This window comes from Bos mutus, chromosome 21 (assembly GCF_027580195.1).
Source record: "Bos mutus isolate GX-2022 chromosome 21, NWIPB_WYAK_1.1, whole genome shotgun sequence".
NCBI classification, from domain to species: Eukaryota; Metazoa; Chordata; class Mammalia; order Artiodactyla; family Bovidae; genus Bos; species Bos mutus.
This window is the reverse complement of record NC_091637.1, coordinates 60023673-60046562: the sequence shown is the minus strand read 5'-3', so window position 1 is coordinate 60046562 and position 22890 is coordinate 60023673. Positions and strand designations below refer to the sequence as shown.

Sequence of the window (22890 nt, the reverse complement as noted above, 5' to 3'; positions counted from 1 at the left end):
CAAGGAGATCCAACCAGTCCATCCTAAAGGAGATCAGTCCTGGGTGTTCATTGGAAGAAATGATGCTAAAGCTGAAACTCCAGTACTTTGGCCACATCATGCAAAGAGTTGACTCATTGGAAAAGACTCTGATGCTGGGAGGGATTGGGGGCAGGAGGAGAAGGGGACGACAGAGGATGAGATGGCTGGATGGCATCACCAATTCAATGGACGTGAGTTTGAGTGAACTCCGGGAGTTGGTGATGGACAGGGAGGCCTGGCGTGCTGCGATTCATGGGGTCGCAAAGAGTCAGACACGACTGAGTGACTGAACTGAACTGAACTACTTGAACTGAACATTTTATTCATTGACTTGTGATCTTTTTACTGTTTATGTATAAAAATAATATGATAATCTTTATAATAATTATTATTTTAACACGAATTTTCCTGAGTATGGCTTTGGCTGCATCCCATGAATTTGATTTGGAGAAGGCAATGGCACCCCACTCCAGTCCTCTTGCCTGGAAAATCCCATGGATGGAGGAGCCTGGTAGGCTGCAGTCCACGAGGCCGCTAAAGAGTCGGACACGACTGAGCGACTTCACTTTTACTTTTCACTTTCATGCATTGGAGAAGGAAATGTCAACCCACCCCAGTATTCTTGCCTGGAGAATCCCGGGGACGGGGGAGCCTGGTAGGAGGCCGTCTATGGGGTTGCACAGAGTCGGACACGACTGCAGTGACTTAGCAGCAGCAGCAGCAGCATAAACTTGGTTAACCATGTTCTTATAACTGGTGATTTCTCAAAGATCTATGACTTCACTTTTGATGCTCTCTGATAGAAGAGTTCTGAGAAAGAGTGTTTTGTAAAATTTACAGTGATTCGTTGTGCTTCATTTCTGTATTTGATATTAATTTCCACAATATTGTCAAGTAATGCAGCCTGTAAGAGAGCTATATTAAACTTTTCTTTAGGGCCTAGAACATAGTCAATTTCTATCAATACTCCTTAGAATGTGTTAACTCTGTTGAGTACAAAGTAACATAATTATCATTAACTTATCATAATTTATAATAATATATTACAAATATAATATAAAATTATATATATATACACTCATCAGTTCTTCTAATGATTATCTTTAAATTTTTAACAAATATATTAAATCTTGTGTTCATCTGTTAGCATTAATAGTAGAAGGGTAACTCTTCTTCCAGCTAAGATAAAATATTTAGTGTAAATCAACCACGGTGGTGGTTGTGGTTTAGCCACTCAGTTGTATCCAACTCTTTGCAACCTCATAAACTGTAGCATGTCAGGCTCCTCTGTCTATGGGATTTCCCAGGTAAGAATACTGGAGTGGGTTGCCATTTCCTTCTCCAAAATCAACAACACTTCAATTTTAAAAATCTTTAGCACACTTTTCTTTCTCCCTTCTTTTTCTTTTCCCATTTTCAGATGTAGTTGAAATCATAAGAAATTTTTTGTTCCAGATTATTTCCTAATTTTTATATATATTTTAATCATGTAGCTGCCGAAACAGTTACAAAGCTTCACAATCATATTACCACCAGTTTGTTAGCCATACCTGAGAACTGAACTCATTTAACTGATCAACTACTTTTCCCCTGTAACACATCTTTCCTTTTCTTGGATTATTTGATGGGATTAATTTCATCAAATTTGGCTGGAAGGCACTATCTCAGAAGCTCTGAAAGACCCCAGAAAGCCTCCCTCTGCAGTCAGGGTGTCTCCCCTGCTGTGCAGGTACTCCCAGTGGGTGCCGTGCTCTGGGCCGTGTCAGGCTTTGCCCAGGAGGGGCTTCCAGCTGGGTGGGGGAGGCAGGACACAGCATGGTGTTTCCTGAGCCCCGAATCCCAGTGCAGGGGAGCTGGGCTGGGAGCTGTCTGGGGCCCCGGGTTCTCAGGGACAGTGTGTCTGTTGGTTCCTGAGATGAGATGGGAGGGACAGCGATGGAACCCCAGTTAGAGGGTTGGGGACCCCGAATCTCAGCCATGGGGATTAAGAGGACGGGTCTGGGGTTGGTGGCTTTGGGGCCTGGGGCAGGGGCAGGGACAGGGCCCAAGTTCCCCTCGAGTTTGCTTCCCCAGAAAGCCCTTTGCTAAGGCAGTGTGGTCCACAGCTGGTCTTTCCCGGTCAGGCCACACCCACCCTGGAGTGTGGTCGCCTGGGGACCCGAAGGACAGAAGAGGAGATGCGATGTTACAGGTACACATCAGCACAGCAACAGTCACTGAGGCTCCGGGGCTGCCCGATGCCCGGCACGCCACAGTTTATAACGCCCCATGGGTGACCAGCACAGGTGCTGCTGGTTTCGTGAGGCTCAGAGAAGCAAAGTGGCCTCACTGAGGTGGCTCAGCCAGCTAGCAAGTTTGGATCAGGGTCTGGAAGCCAAATCTCTGTGACCACCCCCCTCCCACCCTGGTGTTCAACTGGCCACAGAGATCAGAGGGGGCCCAGTGGTGCTGGGGTGTGTGGAGTAGAAACCCGAATTTTAAGCTCTCAAGGGAAGACTGACAGGGATCCAGCTGTCGCCACCCACAGATGCACTGCCTAGGAATATGGAGTTTAGGTGTGCATTGCGGGGTGCCTGTTTCCTGGGAAACCTCAAGCTGCAATGACTCCACTGCAGGGCAGACAACACCCTGGTGGTCCTAAAGGCTGTCCCTCTGCTAGGTGGGCACCTGCAGTGAGCCTGTCCCCCAACCCCACTTGCACTGCATCAACACCCTCTGAGCTAACCCCCCTTGGTCTTCAGAAGCAAGAGTGACTATCCCCATTGTACAGATGAGAAAACTGAGGCTCAGAGAACTTCTCCAGCAGGAAGCAGTCAGAATTTGAACCCAGAGACCATGCTTGTTCCACCCTGCTTTGTGCAGTGATGATTTTTTTTTTTTTTCTAGAAGGGGTTTATGTTTTTCTAGCCTCCAGAACCCTAGAGATCCCAGAGTCAAAGGAACACCTTACTCCTTGGGTTTGTTCTGAAAAGTGTGTTTTGATTAAGGAGCTGTAGATGTTTCGCTCAGGGAGGACCCATAGGATGAGACTTATACAGTCCAACTCCAAAAGATAGAAAGTGGGCCAGTGGTCAGTGGAAGAGGGATTTAGCTTCAGTCTAAGTAAGGAAGGACTTTTTAACACTGTAATCCTCCCAAGATGAAGCAGGCAGACTTAAAAAGTAGTGAGCTTCCTGTTCCCAGAAGCATGTGCACTAAGACGGTTACTCGGAGTTCAGGGGACTCCTGGGCTGGGCGGGCATCAGAAGTGATGTCCTGAGTCCTAGTGTCAAGTCTTAAGAAGTTCTGTTCATTAGACTCATGGCCCGGGAAACCCTAAGTGCCTTCTGAATCTTCAAAACACTGTATGTGTTTAAAAAATTTTAAATAGACTTTATTTTTAGAGCAGTTTTAAGTTCACAGAAAAACTGAGCAGAAAGTACAGAGTTTCCAAATATTGTACCTCCCACTCCACATGTGCACAAATCAACATCCTGCACCCGAAGTGCTGTGTCCTCACAATCCTTGAACCTACACTGATACGTGGTATCACCCAGTCTATGGGTTACATTAGGGTTCTCTCTTGCTGTTGTACATTCTATAGATTTGGACAAATGTATCATGACATGTATCCACCATCATAGTGTGCTGTGTGGCATAGAGGGCATCAATGCCTCAGCCAGGTACGGAACCCATGCGTCCTGCAACGGAGGCGTGGAGTTTTAACCGCTGAATCGCCAGGGAAGACCCAAACCACCATAATTTCATGCAGAGTAGTTTCGCTGCCATAAAAATCCTCTGTGCTCTGTGTGTTCATCCCTCCCTGTCCCCAGTTCTGGCAAACACTCATCTTTTCACTGTCTTCATAGTTTTCCCTTTTCCAGGATGTTATGTAATAGGAGCTTTTTCAGATTGGCTTCTTTAACTTAGTAACATGCTGTATACTTGTAGTGCTTGCTAAGTGATCAGTATTCACTTATTCATTTATCCATCCATCCGTTCACTCATGTATCCGCTATTTAGTCATTCAGCAAATACTGACTGGCGTCTGCTTTATGCTAGGCATGGTTTAAAAGCAGGTGAGGCGGCTGTGCATGGGACAGACACGCTCCCTGCTTTTATTTTGAAAACCAGAATCCCCTGCTGGGTCTGCAGCCCCCCTCCCGTGCCCCGGGTGCACCCTCTCTGATCCTGAGGTGGCACAGGTCAAAAGGACAGCCCTTAGTCTTACCCTTGGACCCCCTCTGAACTTTTTATCCAGGCAGAATCACTGTGTTAGCAGAGGCCACGTGGCACAGCTGTTTCCCCTGCTTGATGCCATGGGACAGCATCTCCCCATTTCTGCCTAATCCCAAGTCCTTATATCTCACCATCAGTCAATCATTGGAACCTCCTCCTCCTTATAAGTGATAGACTTGAGTCACCAAGAGGTTGAGGACTTCCCAGACCCTAAGTGAAGGGCTTTGCTGGGTTACATCCTGACTCAGAGGCTCAGTTTCCTCATCTATTCCATGAGGATCCCAGAGCCCATGATTGCAGGGGTTTTGTGAGTTCAGGGCAGAGCAGGGATGAGACCCTGTGGTCCTGCCTCCGTGCCTCCTGCTGTGGGGCCAGCACAGAGCCTGCGTTTGCAATGTTTTCAAAACCACTTCTGGCTCCAACCCCTGTTTGGCTCCTGTTCTGAGCAGGAGAAAAACAATAAACGCGTCCTTCAAGCTTTTGGGTCTCCTGTTGTGGAATATCCCCACTACTGCCGGGGTTCAGAAGGACACAGAACACAGAAGGACTCCAGCAACCTGTGGGGTTGCTCCCTCTACCCGCAGCCAGCCAAGCCCTTCTCTTGCTGAGAGGAGGAATATGGGGCGGGGTTGGTCCTCCCCACGGCTCATACCTGGGCTGGAGCTCCCACTTCCTGAGGTTGGCAGGAGACGCAGGGAGCCTAACTCAGGAAGGCACATTCTAATCTGCCCCGGGCAGAGCAACGCCCACCTCCCACCCTGACCCAGGCTGGTAAAACTACCTGCCCTTGGCAGTTCAGATAACGGCTATGGTTTATTGAGCACCTACTGCCTACGTGACACTTCACTTCATCAGCCTATTTCTCTCTTGGCCACCACCCTGCCAGGTCAGCTTTCTGGCCCAGGAAACTAGAAAAAAAAAGGACGCAAACATGTTACCCACGGGATGAGAGCAGAACTTGGTGCCAACTAGGTCTGGATGCAGAGCTGATGCTCTGAACCAAGGTACTGTTTTAGCCCTCCATCCTAGCCACCCAGGACCAGACAGGAGGGATGAGAAGCTTATCTGAATCATCATCACAGCCACCTCAAATGCAAATCAGCTGAAGTTTACAACCCCTTCCATCTGTGCTCTGAATAACTCCAGACACCCTGGGAAATAGGTGAGCAGGGTACGTTACAGACGAGAAACTGAGGCTCAGAGAGGTTAAGTAACTTGTCCAGGGTCACACAGGGCCAACGAGCGGCAGGGCCATGAGTGCAAAGCCAGATTCTGGGGTCTAAACGCCACACCGTTCCCACCGCACCTCGCTCGCTTCTCCCTGCTCTAGTGCAAGAATCCACCCGGAGCCTATAAAATCAGATCGCTAACTTGCTCACACGAACACACGCCTGCCTGCCTGTCTCCTCAGTTCCGAAAGAAGACACACCGAGAACAAAACGAGAAAATTTCTCTTGCTGGGAACCTTTCTTGTTACTTGTAGGGAAGGAAAGGAACTTTCCCAAGCTCCCCAGCAGCTGAACAAAATTTCTCTCCCAGCCTGGGGATCAGCCCCCGGGTGTGTCACCCATCTGCCCACCTCCCTCTGTGCTGGGTCTGCCCGTCCAGCCCCCACCCAGCACCCACCTTGTCTGGAGCATAATCGAGGGCACCTCCATGGCTCCCTGGTCCAGCGAGGCTGCCCCAGGTCCCCAGTCCTCCCAGGAGCCTCCGGAGCAGAGCTGAAGTGGCAGCGGGAACAGCTCATCTTTCAAGGGCTGGGTCGTGATGTCATCACCCTTCCAGGCACTTCCTCCCTCCACCTCCAGGCTAGCCCAGCACTCCGGCTTCTGCCCAGCGCCTTGCCTAGCCAGGCTGGCTACAGTTTCTAGAACCCAGACCTGTAGAGGCCAGGCAGGGTGGCTGCAGCTGCCCAGGGCTCCTCCTGGCTTCTGAGCCGGGGGAGCTGGGCGAGCCGCGTGGAAGACCTCCAAGTTAGTCCGCGGAGTGTTCTATTGTGTAGACAGGCTGCCCTTGAGAGGCTCCGGTTGGCAAACGTTCTGGGCTGCGAGTCAGCCCCGGGTTTTCAGCCCCGTTTCCCCAGCGAAAAGCCCCGGGCAAGTGACTTAACCTCTCTGAACTCTGAAATGGAGCTGATGGTGACACCACTCAGAGGGGGTGTGGTGAGGATTAGGAACAGTCCTGACATGTATATGACTTTTACTGTGGTAGGCGCTTTGTAAAGACATAAATGCATTCACTCAGCTAATCCTCCCTGGAACCCAGGCAGTGTGGCTTCAAAGTCTGTTCTTAACCACTTTCCCATTCCTTTTCTCAATTAAATGAAACTATGGGTGTGAAAATCGGATACCTAGCAGGTGACCCCTAAAATACTAGCTTTCTTCTTTCTGATGTTGAGGTAGGTAGCTGACAGACTCCACAAGCGAACACATTTTTCTAAATAGCATGTTTATAGCAACAAATCATGATCTGTTTTCCCTAGGTGGTTGTTTTGTGTCTGAGTTTAGGTATAAACAGTGGGCATTTACACAGAAGGTAGAAGCAGAGTTTGACCAGGGAGGCAAGGGAGTTCTGATTTTTTTTTTAATGCCATGTATGGAATGCAGGTGGAGAAGGCAATGGCAACCTACTCCAGTGTTCTTGCCTGGAGAATCCCAGGGATGGGGAAGCCTGGTGGGCTGCCATCTATGGGGTCGCACAGAGTCAGACACGACTGAAGCAACTTAGCAGCAGCAGCATGGAATGCAGGAGACGTTGGTTCGATCCTTGAGTCGGGAAGATCTCCTAGAGAAGGAAATGGCTACCCATCTTAGTACTCTTGCCTGGAGAATCCCATGGACAGAGGAAACTGGTGGCTACTGTCCATGGGGTCACAAAGAGTCAGATACAACTAAGCAGCTAACACACACACATACACACACACACCCCACATGCTTCCAAAGGAATGACGGCAGTAGAAACTCAGAAACATCTTCAGAGATAGAACACCTTTAGCTGTCCTGTTTCCCAGTGACACTTAAGGGTTTTTGTGCTCCTGAGACTCAGCCATTTTTGGGGGGCTGTCTGGCTATGGTGTCCTCCCACTTTAACACTGATTGACTTTCTTGGCTTCATCCTGGAGACTTACTGACAATCCACAGCACTTAACACTCCTGAAGCCTAGAAGCTGGAAAGTGCATGAGCCTTCAGATGTTTTTTGGCTTCACCCTGGAGACTTACTGACAATCCACAGCACTTAACACTCCCGAAGCTTAGAAGCTGGAAAGTACATGGGCCTTCAAATGTTTTTGAAAAAAAGTCTTAAAGGCTTTCTTTTAAAACAGAGAAGATAACACGGGCCTGGGGGGACTGGGGGATAAACGGAGGGTCAGAACTCCACTTTCTGTCTCCCCTTTGCTTGAAACTTCTGTCTACCAACTCTTCAAACCAGCAGTGGAATCCGACTTGATCATAAGATAGCCACCTGATGTGAAGAGTGACGCATTGGGAAAGACCCTGATGCTGGGAAAGATTGAAGGCAGGAGGAGAAGGGACTGACCGAGGACGAGATGGCTGGATGGCATTACCGACTCAAGGGACATGAGGTTGAGCAAACTCCAGGAGTTGGTGAAGGACCAGGGAGCCTGGCGTGCTGCAGTCCATGGGGTCGCAAAAAGTAGGACATGACTAAGCAACTGAACAACAACAGTCATCAGAGAGATGGGGAAACGAATTTCTGGAAAGGTTTAAGGGGAGATCTGGGGTTTAGACATAGCTTGGCTATAAACTGGTCACATAAGCTTGATTGTGGTCCCTTCCCCAACCTGGTGTCTCAGTGACTCCTCTGCACAGTGACTGGTTCTTCCCTGCTGGAACTCCTTAATCTGAGGCTTCTAACCTTCCAGGTGGGGGCAGGGCTCTGTGGACAGAGCTGCCCAGGGTCTACCCGCCCTCTAACATGGTATACGGAACAGTGCTGTGTGCTTTTTCTGGGAGAGAGGATCTATAGTTTTCATCAAATCATTGAAATGATCTTTGATGATCCAAAGCATCTTCAGACCCCTGGATGTCAGACAGAGACCTGGTGAAGTCCCTTCCAGCTCCCATATTCTAGGGTTCTACATCTACAGGATGAAAAATCCCCAAAGACCTGAATCCAGTGCCAATGCTTCTGTAAATACTGTTGACTGAGGCAGCTCCACCAGGCATCCGTCCGTCTGTAGAAATCTCCGTCCACCACAGTAACACAATGTGTTGGTAGGGGGAAGGGGATGCTATCTTGACTCGGTTTTGGAGTCCTGGCTGGGAGCTGGGCAGTTCTTCTTGAACAGCTAGGATCACACTCCTGTCGCTTGTTTTCTCGGGCTCTCATGCTTCAGGCCACTCTGTGCCCGCCCTAATCAGACTGGGGCCAAACACCTACAGACAACCCCATATCCCGGAACTTGCAAAATTATTCAGATTAGCCAATCCACAGGGAGCCTGAGAAAGCTGCTTAATGCATCCTGCTTGCCTTACGTACGCTCTCTTACAGCAGCAGCTGCTGTTTCCTCATCCCTGGTACGACCTCTGTGCGGCCCTGCCTGGAAGCCTTCTCTCCTTTGGAGCTGTAAGTAACAAAATATGCTGCTTTTCATCTATCTGAGTGTCACTGTATGGTCTCTCCCTAGCAAAAGAATTCTTAAATCTTGTAAAATAATCACCCCTTCTTCCATTCACCCACACTTGTATCTACCCATTCACCCGTCCTCCCATCCATCCACTTGTTATCAGACCTGCCATAGGCAGAAGTGAATGAATGGATACTCCCGTGCCTGGGAGGAGCCTGAAACCGAGCAGGACCCTGTGGGGCTCTTGGGCACAAAAGCCTTTCTGTGTCCCCTTCCCTGAGTTCCAAAGGGTAGGCTCAAGCATGCTAATCAGGGAATGAAGAGACCAGGGAAGAGCAATCAAGCAACAATAGTGCAGCCTTGGGGCAGGGTCCCGGTGCCCCCTCAAGGGATACACATGATGTATCTTTGAGCCTTTCCAGCAGAACAAAAATCCCCACCAAATGGAAGATGTTAACCCCTGATGAAGCCCTCTTCATTCCAGAGACGGTCACAGCTCATCCTTCATTACCAGATGGTCTCTGGATTGAAGAAATGCGGACCCTGCACACACCCTCATCCTTGTCAGCAGTCCAGCCCCTTGACTATAAAACACCTCACAAGCCCCCAGGGGTTGGGGACACATGGTTTTGAAGGTATTAGCCTGCTGTGACCCTCTTGGCCTGGCAAAGCAATAAAGCTTTTGCTTTTTTTCTTTAATTCACTCAAAAGTCTGTCTCTGAGAATTAATTCAGTATTGGGGTACAGAGGTGAAAAGTGGCGCCAAGCCTATCACTGAGGCCAGTCCCCTGCCCAGGGGCAGAGCTCGGGTGGGGAACCATTTGAAAATGAACTTCTCACGGACTCAGTCAGAACCCACACTCATTTATATCTGAATCAGGACTTCATTTTCGCTTTGAGAAAACTTGATGAAACCCTCCCTGTGAAATCTGGCACCCCTGACTTCTTACACGCCTGTGCACTCATCTGCTTGGCTCGGGTCACAGTGGGGTTCAGCCCTGCCTGGACTCTGGCTCCAGCCAGCAGCTGTTTTCAGGGTGAACAGAGTAGGGACCAAGTTCCTCCTGCGTGACCTGGACAAGTCTCTGCATTTAACCAGGGCCCCTCTGTGGCTTGGTAAGAACCCACCCCAGGCCTCTCCAGCTCATGTCCAAGCCTAAGCTTCAGCATCATGGAGTCACCTAAGGCTCCTGGGTGTGGCAGATGGCAGCTGAAACATACCTGCAGTGCTCTCTGTCTGGAGCGCCCTTCCTTGGGAAACGTCCACTCTTCTCTTAGGGGCTGCTTACAGGGCCTTTCCCTGATGTGCCTGGTGAGGACAGCGCCCCGCCTGCGCTCAGCAGCCTGACTGTCTTCCTTCACAGCTCTGCGGTTTTTGTCCGTGGTCCCTGGACATGAACCCCATAAGGCAGGGCCTCCTGTCTTATTTATCACTATTCGTTATCTAGAGCATAGCTGGCCCACTGTGAGCTCCTGCTGATGGAAGGAAGACACAGATCAGTTCTGGGGCAAAAGCCCCCAAATCTAACCTTTTCTATGGGGTGGAGAAAAGACCCCATAGAACAGAACAGCACAAAGCAGGCTATGACATGTACACACATGTTTGTTTATATGTGTCTGCCCCTCTAACTCAGTGTTGTGGAACAGTCTCTACAAAGGTCTATGTTTGAGGCTGAGGTCCTCAGTCCCATCCCCGGTAAGGCCCTTTTCCATCTGCTTTCAGAAGTGGGCTGTGCTTTTGCCTAGAATTCTACCGTCTTGACCAGAAGCAACCCCTGTTCTCGCAGCCACTCGGCACATCCCAGGCAGTGAATGCTTGTGCGCTAAGTCGCTTAAGTCATGTCTGACTCTTTGGGACCCATAGACTGAAGCCTGCCAGGCTCCTCTGTCCACAGGATTCTTCAGGCAAAAATACTGGAGTGGGTTGCCATGCCCTCCTCCAGTGGGTCTTCCTGACCCAAGGGTTGAACCCATGTCTCTTGCGGCTCCTGCATTGGCAGGTGTATTCTCTACCACTGAGTCACCGAGGAAGCCCCACACCCCAGGCAGACCAGTCCTGAAAAACTGGGTGAGCCCACATTCTGCTTTAGAGCAAAACATGCACAGAGCCTGTAACGTGGGCCGGTGGGCACTGATGCCCATGCCTAACGGACCCTGCAGAGTGTGTCCAGGCAGTGTGTAGCCACCCCCAGCCCCACATGTCCTGCCTCTGTCCCCTGATATCCAGGAGCCTCTACAATGCTACAGGAAGCAGAGGTACAGCCAGTGGTCACTTTTCAGCTCTGAACTGCCCACCATCCAGCAATAAGTTACTAGCTGTTTATTGTCCTCCTGGATAAAAGAAAACTAAAAATTTAGTTTATTAGCATGCATTTTACCATTCACCTTTATACTGCTCAGCTTGAAGTGCAAATATCAATCCTTTTAGCTCATATGTGAAATCACCGAAACGACGCCATTTGTATTCTATAATTTATATGCACATATGTATTTTTTTTTCTTTCCAGAACAGTGGAAACACAGCAGAAAACAAACTCGTCTGTTTTTACTTCACTTTTCAATATGGGAGTTTTCCGCACAACTTTCGTCCTACTGGACTTCCCCGCGCCCCTCCCCAGATTTAGGGAGTGAGTGAAATCCCTGTTATTTCTGATGCAAAGACCTTCAGGGCTGAGAACTGGGAGGAACGTGGGGAAGGAGGTAGAGGGAGCTCGTGCGCAGGGAAGCCAGTCTTTCTGTCTGTCTGTCTGTCTCCCTCCCTCCCTGCTGTCCTGGGAGGTGGACCAGGGTCTGGTCCTGCTGGGCCGGCAGGTTGTAACCCCCCGGGTTTGGTTTGGGGAGGGGGTCTTGGTTGCCAGTCAGCGTGGCAGTGCTGCTTCCTAACTCTGTCCTTGGCCCTGGGGCTGACGCTGCTCTTAGGTCTAGAGGAGATTGCTCACTTCCTGCCGTTGGGGCCACTGAGTTTGGGAAAGCCTTGGGTGAGGGGTCCAGGCTGGTTCCTAGCACCCCTGGCCCCTCTGCTCCTGGGACTAAGCGCTGAGCCATGGTCCCCAGACAGCTGGCTCTGCCTGCAGGGTCCTCGTGCCTCCCAAAGAACCCAGGAGTGCATTCCACCCCCGTCTTGGCAGCGCGCTGTCTGATTAACTGGCCTAGTGCCCACCGGGCTGGCATTGTGCCCACTGGGCTGGCACTGTGCTGAGACCCCACCTCTCCCCTTCCCACCCCACACCCCTGATCAAGAGACTGATGCTCAGAGAGAAGATTTATTCTGGAGCAGTGTCCTTGAATTTACCTATTATGGATATTTAATAGAAATGGAATCCTATGACTTATGGTCTTTTGGGCCTGACTTCTTACACTCTAGGCTTCCCTGGTGGCTCAGATGATAAAGAATCCACTTACAATGCGGGAGACCTGGGTTTGATTCCAGGGTCAGGAAGATCCCCTGGAGAAGGGAATGACAACCCTCTCCAGTATTCATGCCTGGAGAATTCCAGGGACAGAGGAGCCTGGCGGGCTACAGTCCATGGGGTCGCAAACAGTCGGACACGACTGAGCAACTAACACTTTCCCATGCTTTCTTACACTCTGTGTCGTGTTTTTGAGACTCAATCACCTGGCAGCACGTGTCAATCTTTCACTCTTGTTTGTGGCTCAACAATGTTTCATGGCATCTGGACCGCATCCATCTGCCCCTTCTCCCCTGGGTGGACTAGGGGATTGTTTCTTCCTTTTGTCTGTTGTGAATAAGGCTGCCATGAGCATTCACATAGAGCATTCGTTTGGGTTCCTGTGTTCAATCTTTAGGGTATGTACTCAGAAGAGGAGGTGCCAGGCGCCGTGGTGACTCTGTGCTTGGCTTTTGCAGGAAGAACCGGACAGTTTCGCAGCAGCTGCGTCTTGCTGGTCCTCACTCACAGGTTCACACACTTGGTCCACTGGTGCTTCTGGGGTGGGGAAGGACTGTGCCTCAGGGGGCATTCTAGAACCAAGCAGGACCCTACGGGGCTTCCTGGGCAGATACCGCCCCTGTGTCCTTTGCTGTAGCTCCTCTTCGAAGTAGCTGGATACCAGTGCTAAGTCACTTCAGTCGTGTCTGCTCTGTGCAACCCCATAGACGGCAGCCCACCAGGCTCCCCCGTCCCTGGGATTCTCCAGGCAAGAACACTGGAGGGGGTTGCCATGTCCATCTCCAATGCATGAAAGTGAAAAGTGAAAGGGAAGTTGCTCAGTCGTGTCCGACTCTTAGCGACCCCATGGACTGCAGCTTACCAGGTTCCTCCGTCCATGGGATTTTCCAAGAAAGAGTACTGGAGTGGGGTGCCATTGCCTTCTCCAAGCTGGATACCAGTACCTGATGCATATTTCCCAAGTTTTCCAGATGCTAAAACCACCACCAAATGGAAGAAATTAACTACTGGATGACCCCAAGCTCATCGCCCCCCAGATCTACTGGCACCTAAGGACTGATCAGGTTAACCCTCTGACACTGCCCTGTCACCTCACCATCAGCCAATCAGAGAATTGTGTGTGAGCTGATCGCAGACTCTGGGACACCTGTCCCTCACCTGGCCTTTAAAAATGCTTTGCCCTGGATAGCACAGGGAACTTGGCTCAGTATTCTGTAATAACCTAATACAGAAGATACTTTGAAAAAGAATAGCTGCATCTATATGTATAACCGAATCACTTTACTGTATACCTGAAACTAACACAACATTGTTAATCAACTAGACTCCAACATAAAATAAAAAAAAAAATTTTATAGTAGGCACAAAAAGCTGTACATTGTTGCTCTTAGAGAAACAGATTCTTTGCTGAAACTCGTCAGAGTGTATGGAGTTTGGAGGGGGCGCAGGAGTCACTTGTTCTCCTTACTCAGGCCTGCAATAAACCTTTCTCTGCTCCAGATTCTGACAGTTTGGTTTGTCTGGCCTCCCTGTGTGACAGGCACGTGAACTTGCATTCGGTAACAACTCAAGTTTCTCCCGACTCACGGGCTGACCCTTGATCAACATCGGCATCAGCATCCATTTCACTTCGTCTGTTTGGTTTGAGTATTGTCAGTTCACCGAGGGGTCTTCTTGTGTGCTACTCATCGGAGGCTTGTAACGAAGCAGAGAGGTTGAGTGGCCTGCCCAAGGTCCCCCAGCGAGAGGGGGGCTGAGTTGGAGCAGAATCCAGGCTCCACTGCACCGTGGCCTGCGGGTGGGAGCCTCCATCTCCCAGGGGACGGCCCCCGCGAGCCAGGCTTTCTGCTCCCCATCCGTCTCTGCTCAGGCCTTCAGATCCTGAATGCACCCCAACTCAGATGCTCTGGCCTCCCGGGGAGATAGAAACTGAAAACACAACGTTCTGGTCCACATTCCTCTGCCCGGGGGCCTCCAGCCCGGTGCCCTTCACTGTTGAGTAATTCCTGCTTGGTTCACCTTCAAGTCTGTTTTCCTAAGGCAACCCCTGGCAGCTCCCAGCCCCCACCCCTGCCCTGGCTGGAGAGCCCCAGCCGTCCTCAGGTAAAGCACAGTCAGCCAGGCTCCCAAGTACCCAGCACCTTGCTCCCGCCAGGCCCCTCCTGGCAGGTGACAGGAGGTGTCTCCAACCCACGCGGTCAGCTGCGAGGTGGGAACCATTGCCCTCTGTGCCCAGTGAGGAAGCAGGCTCCCAGAGGTCAAGGCCCTGAGCCACCACCAGCCCAGACCCATCCACCCTCACCCAGACCACTGCTGCTGGCCAACCTGTTTCCCACTTCCCCTCCTGCCTCTCCCACCCTTCCCTTTGCAGTTGCCAAAAGGGATCTTTTAATTTTTAATAGAAAACTTAAAAAAAATTGCACACAGTAAAGTTTCCTCTCTGTGGTGTCCGGTTCTGTGAGTTTTGACAAAGTCAGATTCTTGCATCCACCACCCTGGTGCCCCACAGAATGATTCAGTCACCTTGCACATCGCCTGCGGGCTCCTTTGCCATCAGCCCTCCCCTCCTCTGCTCTCTGGCAACTGCTGATTTTATTTATTTATTTTATTGGAAGGACTGATGCTAAAGCTGAAACTCTAATACTTTGGCCACCTGATGCAAAAAGCTGACTCACTTGGAAAGACCCTGATGTTGGGAAAGATTAAGGGCAGGAGGAGAAGGGGAAGACAGAGGATGAGATGGTTGGATGGCATCACTGACTCGATGCACATGAGTCTGAGTGAACTCCAGGAGTTGGTGATGGACAAGGAGGCCTGGTGTGCTGCAGTCCATGGGGTCGCAAAGAGTCGGACATGACTGAGCGACTGAACTGAACTGAACTGCTTTTATTGGAGTCTAACTGCTTTACAGTGTCTTGTTGGTTTCTGCCATACAACAGCGCGAATCCGTCATAACTGTATACACGTCCCCTCCGTCCTGAGCCTCCCTCCCACACTCCCACCCCATCCCACCCCTCTAGGTCATCACAGAACCCCGAGCTGAGCTCCCTGCGCTATCTATGTTACACATGGTAGTGTATAGGTGTCAACGTCACTCAGTTCATCTCAGCCTCCCCACATCCGCCCCTCCCCCGTGTCCATGTGCCTCTTCCCTACATTTGCAAACAGAGGGATTTTAAAGCAGGTGAAATCACTCTCTGATGGCCACTTCCATTGCATCTAGCATAAAACACAGCTCCAGACCTCTTGCTTACCAGCGCTTCCCAGCCACGGGACACCGGCCCAGCCCGCTCCTCCCTGGGAATGTTCTTCCCTCTTCTCCCAGGGCCAACTGCTCTCCTCTCCAAGCCACAGCCTCAGTGGTTCCTCCTCAGGGGGTTCTCTCTGCCCTCCTTCCTGTCTGAAACCTCGGGGCTCTTCTGCTGGACACCCACAAGGTGCAAAGGTGTGTGTGTGTGTGTGGTTGCGTGTCCTCTGCCGTGAACTCACAGCTCCATGAGGGCAGGGCCGTGTCTACACTACTCTCCAGTCTGCTGGCAGGCAGGTCCTAGGTGCTCAGAAAACACTCATTGAACTGATGAAGGAGGGCTGCTGATGGCAGAGAAGCCAGTTTCTGTCTGACTCTCAATCTGTATCTTTTCCACCATGCCTTGGGGTCTCCCCAGAATTCTCGCTCATCTCTCCATCTGTCCATCCATCTGTTTGTCCCCCAAACCCTCCCTGAGGCCAGCTTTGTCCCTTGTGCCAACCCAGGGCTCCCAGAGCCAGTGAGGCTGGTCTCTGCTTTCCCGTGGTCAAGATTAACAGCCTCCTATCCCTGCCCTGCCCTTAGGGGTCTCTCCCACCCGCTGCCTCCGGTGGCCTCCTCCTCACAGACCCGTGGGGGCGAGTGACACTAGAATTATCAACAGAAGGAGAAGGGACTTGTCCAAGGAGAGCAGGACCTGAAGGTATCTCAGGATATCCCAGCACCCCTGGAGCCACGCAGCGCCCTCTGAGAAAGGCAGAAGGTGGGCAGAGGATATGTCCTCAGGTGGGCAGGGTGGGCACCTGGAAGCTGGAGGGTCCATGAGAGAACATGGGAGCTGAGGGCCCCCTTCAGCGCCCAGTGGAGAAACAGGTCCAGACAGGATGCTTTAGTCATCTGGCCCATCCTTTAGGGTCCCGTGCTTCTCGGTGGGTCAGAAAAGCAGACGTTCTGGAGATATGGGGGAGGGGTGCTCTGGGCCCCTGGAGAGGGAACCCCCCACCACCCCCAACATCAGGGTGACATGACCGAGTTCGCCCTGCTGTTGTGGCTCCGTGAATAGGCACGGCCTTCCCAAACGTTCCCTTCCGTGAACCCCAAGGGCATGGAGTGGAGCAGGGTCAGGGTTTCCTGAGGGCAGAAATAGGCCAGGGCCCCTCAGCAGACACGGTTGGGGCAGCGGCCGGCCACCCTTCCGGGAAACGGTCCATGTTCTCCTCCCAGACCTGAGTGATTCAGAAAGTAAGCAGGTGACCTTTTCCTTTCCTGAGGGTTACATTTTTAACTCCGGAGTTTATTTGAGGGTGGTTTTCTTTTTTTGGCAACCTAATGGAAACCAGAGTGAATCATGTCCAATTTTTGAGGCTGACACAGTGCCTGGCACAGGGAAATGGGTGATAAACAGTTGCTGGTTGAATAAGCAGATGCCTTCTCTTCCCCCCGCTGTGCACACAGAGCCTGGGAGACCAACCACAGGAGACTGATCTTGGGTGCAAGTCTGTGCGCCCAAGGCCATGAGTAGGTGGCTCAAGTCTAGAGAGGGGGTCAGGGATGGGTTTAGAGGTCCAGCCAGGGACGGTGCCACAAAGCTCCCTTGGAATGGTGCCTGTGTGGACACCTCCTTGTCCCCCCCTCCATGGGCGCATTCCACGTTGCTGCCCTCCTATCCCCCATGAGCACAGACCACACTGCTGATGCCCCAGGCCTGGCACTGGACCCTAGGGCCTCCAGGAGCTGGTGTAGCTGCGGGCCCATCCTGGGAGGGGTTCCCAGATCCTCACCAGCTTCTGATTCAAAGGCCCATTTGGGACTCATGGCCCAGTGCCCACCTGCTCTCTGTTGTAGGAGAGGCTGTGAAAGCATTTGCCATCTCCAAAACTCACTGGGTGAGGAATCCCCTAAATCTAGCAAGGGTGTTCCGAGATCGGGGGAGACCAGCAAGAATAAACATGCTCACGACCCTACCGCCTCCCGCAGACATGTCATGCATAGGCCAATCCTTGTCACAGGTTATACCCCAGGGCCTTTGCCTGTGCTGCTGTCTGCGTTCAGCCTGACATCCACTGCACATCCCCCCATCTTTGTGCTTCATACATAATTTCTCTTGCTCTGTCTCCCCCACTCCTTCCAATATGAAGATATAAAAAAGGTGCTTCCATCGACCCTCAGTTTCCATGTTCCTCTGTCTCTGATGTGGAATGTTGTTCCTGGTAGACAACGGTGGCACCTTGATTGGATTTCATTAGATTTGTCATCCTGTGGGTGCTGTAACAAATTACCCCAGCCATGGGGGCTTGCTGTTGTTCAGCAGTCAAGTCACGTCCAGTTCTTTGTGACACCATGGACCACAGAATGTCAGGCAGCCCTGTCCTTTACTGTCTCCCAGAGTTTGCTCAATTTCATATCCATTGAATCAGTGATGCTATCCAGTCATCTCATCCTCTGTTGTCCCCTTCTCCTCCTGCCTTCAATCTTTCCCAGCATCAGGGTCTTTTCCAATGAGTCAGTTCTTCGCATCAGGTGGACAAAGTATTGGAGCTTCAGCGTCAGCATCAGTCCTTCCAATGAATACTCAGGACTGATCTCCTTTAGAATAGACTGGTTTGATCTCCTTGCAGTGCAAGGGACTCTCAAGAGTCTTCTCCAACACCACAGTTCAAAAGCATCAATTCTTCGGCGCTCAGCTTTCTTTATAGTCCAACTCTCACATCCATACATGACTACTGGGAAAACCATAGCTTTGACTAGACAGAACTTTGTTGGCAAAGTAATGTCTCTGCTTTTTAATATGCTGTTTAGGTTGGTCATAGCTTTTCTTCCAAGGAGTCTTTTAATTTCAATGATTTTGGAGCCCAAGAAAAGAAAGTCTCTCACTGTTTCCATTGTTTCCCCATCTATTTGCCATGAAGTGTTGGGACCAGTTGCCATGATCTTGGCTTTCTGAATGTTGAGTTTTAAGCCAAGTTTTTCACTCTCTTCTTTCATTTTCATCAAGAGGCTCTTTAGTTCTTCATCACTTTTTGCCATAAGGGTAGTGTCATCTGCATATCTGAGGTTATGATATTTCCCCCAACGATCTTGATTCCAGCTTGTGCTTCATCCAGCCTGGCATTTCACATCATGTACTTGGCATATAAGTTAAATAAGCAGGCTGACAAAACGTGCTCCACCGGAGAAGGGAATGGCAAACCACTTCAGTATTCTTGCCTTGAGAACCCCATGAACAGCATGAAAAGTGCAAACATAACTTCATTTATAATTAATTTTTTTGGAGTAAAATTGATTTACAATGTTGTATTCATTTTGGCTATTCAGCAAAGTGAATCAGTTATACGTATACACACATCCACTCTTTTTTAGGTTCTTTTCCCATATAGGTCATTACAGAGAATTGAGTAGAGCTCTGTGTGCTATGCAGTAGGTCCTTGTTGATTATCTATTTTATATATAGCAGTGTGTACATGTCAATCCCAATCTCCCAATTTATCCCTCCGCTCCACTTTCCCCCTTGGAAACCATAAGTTTGTTTTATATGTCTGTGGGCCTATTTCTGTTCTGTACGTAAGCTCATTTGTACCATTTTTAAGATTCTACATAAAATCGATATTGTGTGATGTTTACCTTTCTCCGTCTGACTTACTTCACTCAGTATGACAATCTCTGGGTCCATCCATGTCATTGCAAATGGCATGATTTCATTCTTTTATATGGCCAAGAAATATTCCATTGTAAATACACACACACACACACACACACACACACACACACCACATCTTGTTTATGAAGCATAACTTCTGCATGTGCTAGGAAGCCAAAAAATTTCATGTGACTTGCTTTAATTCCATCTTTGATTTATTGCTGTGATCTAGAATTGAGCCCCAGTATCTCAGTCTGCTTGTATTTCAAAATTCACCCATGTTCTTGTGTATTTCAGATGCTCACTACTTCTCATTGTTGTGTAACTGGATAGACCACAATTTGCTTATCCACTCATCTGCTGATGGACAAAGGTGTTTGTTTCTAGTTCTGGGCTACTACAAAAAAAGAATCAGACACGACTGAGTGAGCACAAATAAGCTGCTATGAACATTCATGTACAAAATCTTTGTATGGACATATATTTCCTTTTCTCTTGGGTAAATATCTGGGAGCAGAATGGCTGGATCACATGGTAAGTGTATGCTTAACCTTTTGAGAAACTGCCAAGCTGTTTTCCAAACTGCCTGTATCACTTTTGATTCCTTCCAGCAATATAGGGTGGTTCTGGGTTTACCAGCACTTAGGTCAATCTTTTTAGCTCTCAGTCAGTCAGTTCAGTCAGTCAGTCGTGTCCGACTCTTTTCGACCCCATGAATCGCAGCACGCCAGGCCTCCCTGTCCATCACCAACTCCCGGAGTTCACTCAGACTCACGTCCATCGAGTCAGTGATGCCATCCAGCCATCTCATCCTCTGTCGCCCCCTTTTCCTCCTGCCCCCAATCCCTCCCAGCATCAGAGTCTTTTCCAATGAGTCAACTCTTCACATGAGGTGGCCAAAGTACTGGAGTTTCAGCTTTAGCATCATTCCTTTCAAAGAACACCCAGGACTGATCTCCTTTAGAATGGACTGGTTGGATTTCCTTGCAGTCCAAGGGACTCTCAAGAGTCTTCTCCAACACCACAGTTCAAAAGCATCAATTCTTCGGCGCTCAGCCTTTTTCACAGTCCAACTCTCACATCCATACATGACCACAGGAAAAACCATAGCCTTGACTAGATGGACCTTTATTGGCAAAGTAATGTCTCTGCTTTTGAATATGCTGTCTAGGTTGGTCATAACTTTCCTTCCAAGGAGTAAGCGTCTTTCAATTTCATGGCTGCAGTCACCATCTTCAGTGATTTTTTAGCTCTAGCCATTCTCTAATAGATGTGTAGTGAATCTCACTGTTGTTTTAATTTGCATTTCACTGGTAGCTAATGATGTTGGCTATCTTTCCATTTCCTTACTTGACATCTAACTTTTTTTTTTTTTTTTGAAGTGTCTGTTTTGTTCACTTTTTAATTGTGTTGTTTCCTTATTGTTGGGTTTACAGAGCTCTTTGTATATTCTGGATTCAAGTCCTTTATCAGATAGATATATACTTTGCAAGATTTTTCTTCCAGTCTGTTATTATATTCTTAGTATATATATATAAGATCTCTGCTTATTCTTGTCGCTTTTATAACATGCTGTTCTTTTTAATGGATGTACTGTTTCATCCTTGTGAAGATATAAATTATCCTTAAACTTCTTTTCCTTTATCTTCTGCACTGTTTATCCTTGGCCTCTCTTCCTCTCTGCTTTTAGGTTAATGGGGTTTCTTTAAAGGGCCAATTCCCTTAGCTGTCAGTTTACATTGAAGAGTGAGCTGGCCAAAGTTCTGCATACTGGGGCTGGCCTCGGTGTGTGCCTCGTGGAGGAACAACGGAGCAGGAGGCTAAGCATGCTGCCGGGGAACCTCCAGGTATCGGTGCTGCAGGGCTTCCCCCGGAGCCACTCCGTCTCCCAGAGAAGAACCTTTGGATCCCCTGGTTTTCTAGGGACAGGACAGGGGCAGCTCTGGGGGTGCCAGAGCTCCATGTGCTGATGGTCACAGCATCCTATGATGTTCTGCTTCATGACTCACCTTTACCATTTTTAATTTGATTTTTGCAGAGGTTAGGCTCATGTCCTGGGGCTGGAGGTGGCATGGGACAGAAGAGTCTGATGCTGGTGTCAGCAGGGGATGAAGATGCTAGCCATTTTTCAGAGAAACCTGCATCCACTCTCCCCCTGTTTTAGTCCTAAAGGGTTTATTCCTGAATCCTTTCATGATACCTGATGCCTCAGATGTGGAGACCCCACGGGGCCTGGGGTGGAGTAGCCTGTCTTTGTGGAATCTCCCTTATGGGCTTCCCTTGAGGCTCAGTGGTGAAGAACCAGCCTGCAATGCAGGAGATGCAAGAGATGCAGGTTCGATCCCTGGGTTGGGAAGATCCCCTGGAGGATCTTTGATTTGGTTGCAATGGCAACCCAGTGTTTTTGCCTGGAGAATCCCATGGGCAGAGCCTGGCGTGCTGCAGTCCACACAGTCACAAAGGGTGGGACACACCTGAGTGACTGAACACAGCAGCCCTCTTCATGCCCTTAAGTGGAAACCACTCCCTTCTGCCCGATCCTGCTTCTGCTTTTAGTCAGCTAACCATGTCTTGACTCTCTCAGTTGCTAGTGCGGTTCACCTGTGTTCATGTTCTTATGGAGAATTACCGTGTGTGTGTGTGTGTGTGTGTGTGTTTAGCAATACCTTTATTAACATTTGAAAGGGTTTTGGGGAGAGGAAGGACTCATGGATACTGAATCTGCCCCTTTTATCCCAAATCAGCATTTTACCCTCTGACCATGACCTCCCTTCTTCCCATAGGACATAGATGACTTCGCCTTCACTAGTACATTGCCCTCTGCCCTCCCTGAACCCCTGTCCTTCTCTGCTGTCTGTCCCCTGCTCCCTGTACCAAGCTCAGTACATCCCTGAAGCCACTGACGACTCAGAATTGCCAACCAGCAGGGCCCTGAACAACTCCAAGAGCCGCATGTGGTTTCTCAGCTCCTGATCCTTTGCTTTTCCCTCAAATTCTGCACCTTCCTTTTCCTCCAAGTAAACGACACTCCTGTTCCTTCACAGAGAAAACCAAAGCTGCTGGATGAGAGGTCTGCCTATTCTCATCACCCCAGACTTGCCACCTTCCTCTCCAGCCTGGGTACTGTCTCCAGGGCCCCATCTACCCCTCCTCTACCCAGGCTCCATCCAGTAGCCCAAGGTCCCTCTGGGAACATACATCGGGGCTCTCTGAGAAAGAAGAGGAATGCTAAATCTAGGGGTCATCATTTCATGAGTAGGTAAGTCAAATTAGAGTGTAGAGTGAAGTAAGTTAGACAGAGAAAGAGAAATACTGCATGATATCACTATTTGCAGAATCTCATATGCAGAATTCAGAGAAAATTCTACAAAAAAAATGAGCTTATTTACAAAACAGAAACAGACTCACAGATTTAGAGAATGAACTTTCGGTTGCCGAGGGGAAGGATGTGGAGAAGGGGTCGGTAGGGAGTTTGGGATGGACATGTACACACTGCTCCATAGAAAATGGATAACCAGAGGACCTGCCATATGGCACATGGAACTCTTCTCAATGCCATGCGGCAGCCTGGATGGGAGGGGAGCTTGGGCAGGATGGATCCATGCGTACATATGGCTGAGTTGCTCTGCTCTGCACCTGGAACTGTCACATCAGTGTTAACTGGCTATACTCAAATATAAAATAAAAAGTAAAAAAAAGATTCAGAAAAGTCACTATGCTATACTATGTAGTGTGGTTTGCCACTTACATCTCAGTAAAACTGGAGGT

At 49.6% G+C, this 22890-nt stretch overlaps 1 protein-coding gene across 1 annotated transcript in view; it reads right to left on the bottom strand.

Moving 5' to 3' along the window:
• BDKRB2 (bradykinin receptor B2) overlaps positions 1-5999 on the bottom strand; it is a 43069-nt gene extending 37070 nt beyond the window's left edge. The window contains exon 1 of the mRNA XM_005903676.2: positions 5866-5999. The gene's annotated coding sequence lies outside the window, so the exon portion shown is untranslated. The remainder of the gene's footprint in view (positions 1-5865) is intronic.
• Positions 6000-22890: the final 16891 nt, after the last annotated feature.